Below are 6,307 nucleotides of genomic sequence, written 5' to 3'. Positions count from 1 at the left end.
ATTTTTAAGAGAGAGAGAGAGAGCAAGATAGATTGATCATGAGCGAGGGAGGGGGCAAAGAGAGAGGGAGACAGAGAATCCTAAGCAGGCTCCCCAGTGTCAGCTCGAACTCATGAACCCAGAGATCATGACCTGCACCAAAATCAAGAGTTGGTTGCTTAACCAAGTGAGCCACCCAGGTGCCCCTGGATAGATTTTTTAATGATTGCCCTCTCACTTTTATGAGGTAATTATTGTTTGATTATCTGGAAAAAATGGTATATTGTTCTTGCTACATTTAGGAAAAATTGAAATTTTTCCTTTACAAATATGATTTATATTTAATATTTATTCTCTTCATTATTGCTACTCTTACAAACAACAATGAAGCAAATTATATTTTTCATTTTCATTGAAAAATTATTTAGAAAAAGTTATTTAGTGTTGGAGGATGTAATTATGGCTCTTTTCTTTGAGTGCTTTTATCTAACATAAGAAATACGAAGATGCACAGATGAGTTGATTATCTTGGTACCCATTTCAGCAAGCTGGTTCCATTATTAGTGAATTCATGATCATAGAGGAGTTTCAAAAGAAAAATTAAGGTATTTGAGGGTCACTTAATTAGATAAATGGATCTTGGTAATTAGACTTTTTGGAAAGATAATGTATTTGTCAGATGTATTTAGACAAGTTTATTTAATAAATATCCCCAGGATGTTAGTTCCTCTTGTATTTAATTGTAATGGGTTGCTATACATATCCTGAGGATATTAGGGAATTTCCTGTTCTGTTAATGGGCTGCTCCAAAACATCTCTTAGTTTCAGACATGACAGAGATCTCATCCCAGCGTTAATGACTATTTAAAGAATATTGACTGAAGTAGGTGATTAGCAACAGGAAATAGGGTTTATGTAATTGAAATTTATCTTGAACCAAAGGAGGCAGAGAAGAGGCGAGGGAGAGGAAAGGTTGCAAGATCTAACAGTTTCTTCCTTGCCATTGATATTGAAGACTGAAAAAGAATACCTTTGCTCTTAAATCAGTGTTATTATCTGGCTCATTTGAATCTCGCTTTTAATCTGCAGAGGGGCTATATGTATGTATATATACACACAAACGTATATGGTAACTCATGTAGGCAAGACCATTTCACTTTGAATTCAAATGAGCCATTAACCATAAACCAATAAAAGCCCTGCAATTTATAATATGGAAAGAAAGAATGTATCAGTGATGTTGCCAGTCAGTAACACATAATCACATGTGGCACTGTTTAGAGGAACATCAATTGTCTACAAACATACAAAACAAACATGTTTGGTTTTTACATACACATGTTTATAAGTCAAATTGCAGAACTAAACTTTGACCCATATAGCAACAATAAAGAATTTAAATGATCTGAAAATGAAAAGAAGATGCTAATAAGGTTTATTATTATAAGTATAGATGGTTAAATGTTGAGATTAAGTTTCCACTAGAAGAATCAAGTCAAATCAAATTCAGGACAATACAGTGTATGAAAAATTACCTGGTATATTATCAAGTTTTCACAAATGTGAACTAAATGTCTCAAATCTTGTTGAGGTTCAAGTTGGCACATATAAATAGGCAGAATAATATATGAGGAACCATCATTACTTTTATTTCTCAAATTCAATCAGACTGATCCTTTAATGATCAATTTGATAAGGTGGGGTTGGGATACAAAATTTCTGCAGCAAGTGAAGTAATAAAAAGAGCAATTCAAGGGTTTTCCTTATGAGCTGCCATTGATCTAATTTGCAAGAAAAATAGGCTAAAAGACCTATAGGGCAGAATTCTCTCAGCAGAATGCAGCCGTAGGGGTGGCAGATCACAGGCAACCTGGAATAACAGGAGAAGTAGCAGCCCTGGCATATGTCAGACCTGTTTACATCCACCTCCCCCACTTAGAGGCCACGAGTCTGGGTAAATCATTTAATTTAGCGTAGCTTCAGTTTCTTAATCTCTGAAGTGATGATGCTAATGCACACAGGAAAGATAATGAGACAAAGAGCTGAGCAAATGTGTACAGAAATGCTTACACAATTCATGACACATAATAGGCTTTTTTAAAAATATGATATTCCTTTTCCAACTAAATGAAACATGAAGGCCTTCTTACAATACAGTTGGAAAACTATAAAACCAAAGTGTCATTGCGGCTAGCAGAGAATACAAATTAGCACTTATTCCTTTGTTAATAATGAATGTGGAAACATTCTAAATTTAAGGTTTATTTGTATATAATGTATCCACTGATGATAAGGTTAAGACTATATATTATCATAAAATTTGGTTAATAAACTTACCAAAATCCTTGTCCAGGCTCTGCCTCCTGTTTTGATTTAAAAGTCAGAGTATGAGTTCTGTTTTTCAGTTATGTGCATCTAAATCCATCTTAACTCACCAGAAATGCAGTTGCTGGAAATTCTGCCTTGAAAGACCTGTACTGTCTCACCTTTAATTTATCATATAGTGGCACCTTTTTTATTTCATATTTCCATATGTCTGCATGTCTTATCAAGGCTCTGGAAATGGATTAGGCACAGGTGATATGCTTCCATGTAGATTATGAATTTTATTTATTTTTTAAATTTACATCCAAGTTAGCATATAGTGCAAAAATGATTTCATGAGTAGATTCCGTAATGGCCCGTACCCATTTAGCGCACCCCCTCCCACAACCCCTCCATATCCCTTTGTGTTCTCCATATTTAAGAGTCTCCTATGCTTTGTCCCCCTCCCTGTTTTTATATTATTTTTGCTTCCCTTCCCTTATTTCATCTGTTCTGTGTCTTAAAGTCCTCATATGAGTGAAGTCATATGATATTTGTCTTTCTCTGACTAATTTCACTTAGCATAATACCCTCTAGTTCCATTCACATAGTTGCAAACGGCAAGATTTCATTCTTTTTGATTACTGAGTAATACTCCGTTATATATATATATATACATGTGTATATATATATGTATATATGTGTATATATATATGTATATATATATATATATACCTCATCTTTTTTTAATTTTTATTTTTTACATTTACTTATTTTTGAGAGACAGAGACAAAGCATGAACAGGGGAGGGGCAGAGAGAGAAAGAGACACAGAATCTGAAGCAGGCTCCAGGCTCTGAGCTAGCGGTCAGCACAAAGCCCATTGTAGGGCTCAGACCCACAAACCATGAGATCATGACTTGAGCCGAAGTCATATGGTCAACTAACTGAGCCACCCAGGCGCCCCTATACCATGTCTTCTTTATCCATTCATCCATCGATGGACATTTAGGCTCTTTACATACTTTGGCTATTGTCCATAGCACTACTATAAACATTGGGGCGCATGTGCCTCTTGGAAACAGCATACCAGTATCCCTTGGATAAATACTTAGTAGTGCAGTTACTGGGTCATGGGCTAGTTCTATTTTTGAGGAACTTTCATACTGTTTTCCAGAGTGGTTGTACCAGTTTGCATTTCCACCAACAGTGCAAAAGAGATCCTCTTTCTCAGCATCCTAACCAACTCTGTTGTTGCCTGAGTTGTTAATATTAGCCATTCTGATGGGTGTGAGGTGGTTTTGATTTGTATTTCCCTGATATTGAGTGATGTTGAACATTTTTTCATTTGTTGGTTAGCCATCTGTCTTCTTTGGAGAAGTATCTATTCATGTCTTTTGCCCATTTCTTCACTGGATTATTTGTTTTTTGGTTGTTGAGTTTGATAAGTTCTTTATAGATTTTGGATTCCCATTCCGTCAGTTGCCTTTTAATTTTGCTGATTGTTTTTTCACTGTGCAGAAGCCTTGTATTTTAATGAGGTCCCAATAGTCCCTTTTTGCTTTTGTTTCTGTTGCCTGTGGAGACCTGTTGAGTTAAGAAGTTGCTGCAGCCAAGGTCAAAGAGCTTTCTACCTGCTTTCTCCTCAGGGATTTTGATGGCTTCCTGTCTTATATTTAGGTCTTTCATCTATTTTGAGTTTAGTTTTGTTTATGGTGTAAGAAAGTGGTCCATGTTCATCTTTCTGCATGTCGCTGTCCAGTTTTCCCAGCACCACTTGCTGAAGAGACTATCTTTATTCCATTGGATATTCTTTCCTGCTTTGTCAAAGATTAGTCAGCCACACGTTTATGGGTCCATTTCTGGGTTCTCTATTCTGTTCTATTGATCTGAGTGTCTGTTTTTGTGCCCATACCATACTGTCTTGATTATTAAAGCTTTGTAATACAGCTTGAAGTCCAGAGTTGTGATGCCTCCTGCTTTGGTTTTCTTTTTCAAGATTACTTTGGTTATTCGAGGTCTTTTCTGGTTACATACAAATTTTAGGATTGTTTGTTCTAGCTCTGGGAAGAATGCTAGCATTATTTCGATAGGTATTGCATTGAATATGCAGAGTGCTTTGGGAAGTATTGACATTTTAACAATATTTTTTCTTCCAGTCCATGAGTATAGAATCTTTTTCTGTTTTTTTGTGTCTTCTTCAATTTGTTTCATAAGCTTTCTATACTTTTCAGTATATAGATTCTTCATCTCTTTGGTTAAATTTATTCCTAGGTATTTTATGGGTTTTGGTGCAATTGCAAATGGGATTGATTCCTTGCTTTCTGTTGTTTCTTTTCTGGTGTATAGGAATTCAACTGATATCTGTGCGTTGATTTTATATGCTGTAACTTTGCTGAATTCATGGATCAGTTCTAGCAGTTTTTTGGTGGAATGTTTCAGGTTTTCCATATAGAGTATCATGTCATCTATGAAGAGTGAAAGTTTGACCTCCTCCTGGATGATTTGGATGACTTTTATTTCTTTGTGTTGTCTGATTGCTGAGACTAAGACTTCCAATAATATGTTGAATAACAGTGGCGAGAGTGGACATCCCTGTTTTGTTCCTGACCCTAGGGGGAAAGCTCTCAGTTGTTCCCCATTGATGATGATATTAGCATTGGGTCTTTCATATATGGCTTTATGATCTCAAGGTATGTCTTTTGACCCCTACTTTCCTGGAAGTTTTTATCAAGAAAGGATGCTGTATTTTGTCAAATGCTTTCTCTTCATCTGTTGAGTGGATCATGTAGTTCTTATCCTTTCTTTTATTGATGTGACGAATCACATTGATTGTTTTGCAGATATTGAACCAGCCTTGCATCCCAGGTATAAATCCCATTTGGTCGTGGTGAATAATTGTTTTAATGTATTGTTGGATCCGGTTGGCTAGTAATCTTGTTGAGGATTTTTGCATCAGGAAATTGGTCTATAGTTCTCCTTTATAGTGGGTTCTTTGTCTGGTTTTGGAATCAAGGTAATGCTGGATTCATAGAAAGAGTTTGGAAGTTTTCCTTCCATTTCTATTTTTTGGAACAGCTTCAAGAGAATAGGTGTTAACTCTCCTTAAATGTTTGGTGGAATTCCCCTGGAAAGCCATCTGGCCCTGGACTCTTGTTTTTTGGGAGATTTTTTTCATTACTATTTCGATTTTTTTACTGGTTATGGGTATGTTAAAATTTTTTGTTTCTTCCTGTTTCACTTTTGGTAGTTTATATGTTTCTAGGAATTTGTCAATTTCTTCCAGATTGCATATTTTATTGGTGTATAATTGCTCATAATATTTTCTTATTATTGTGTGTATTTCTACTGTGTTAGTTGTGATCTCTCCTCTTTCATTCTTGATTTTATTTATTTGGGTCCTTTCCTTTTTCTTTTTAATCAGACTGGCTAGGGGGGTTATCAATTTTGTTAATTCTTTCAAAGAACCAACTTCTGGTTTCACTGATCTGTTCTACTGTTTGTTTTCTTTTTTGTTGGTTTCCATATCATTGATTTCTGTTCTAATCTTTATTATTTCCTGTCTTGTGCTGGTTTTGGGTTTCATTTGCCATTATTTTTCTAGGTCTTTAAGGTATAAGGTTAGGTTGTGTTGAGACCTTTCTTTAGGAAGGCCTGGATTGCTATATACTTCCCTCTTATGACAGCTTTTGCTGTGTCTCAGAGGTTTTGGGCTGTGGTATTATCATTTTCATTGGCTTCCATGTACTTTTTAATTTCCTCTTTTACTTCTTGGTTAGCCCATTCATTCTTTAGTAGGATGTTCTTCAGTCTCCAAGTATTTGTTTCCTTTCCAAATTTTTTCTTGTGGTTGATTTTGAGTTTGATAGCATTGTGGTCTGAAAATACACACGGTGTGATCTTGATCATTTTGTCCTTGATGAGGGCTGATTTGTGTCCCAGTATGTGATCTTTTCTGGAGAATGTTCTTTGTGCACTGCAGAAGAATGTATATTCTGGGGCTTTAGGATAAAATGTTCTGAATA

This window comes from Suricata suricatta, chromosome 4 (assembly GCF_006229205.1).
Source record: "Suricata suricatta isolate VVHF042 chromosome 4, meerkat_22Aug2017_6uvM2_HiC, whole genome shotgun sequence".
Classification (NCBI taxonomy): Eukaryota; Metazoa; Chordata; class Mammalia; order Carnivora; family Herpestidae; genus Suricata; species Suricata suricatta.
The sequence above is the reverse complement of the archived record's forward strand: the minus strand, read 5'-3'. Positions refer to the sequence as shown.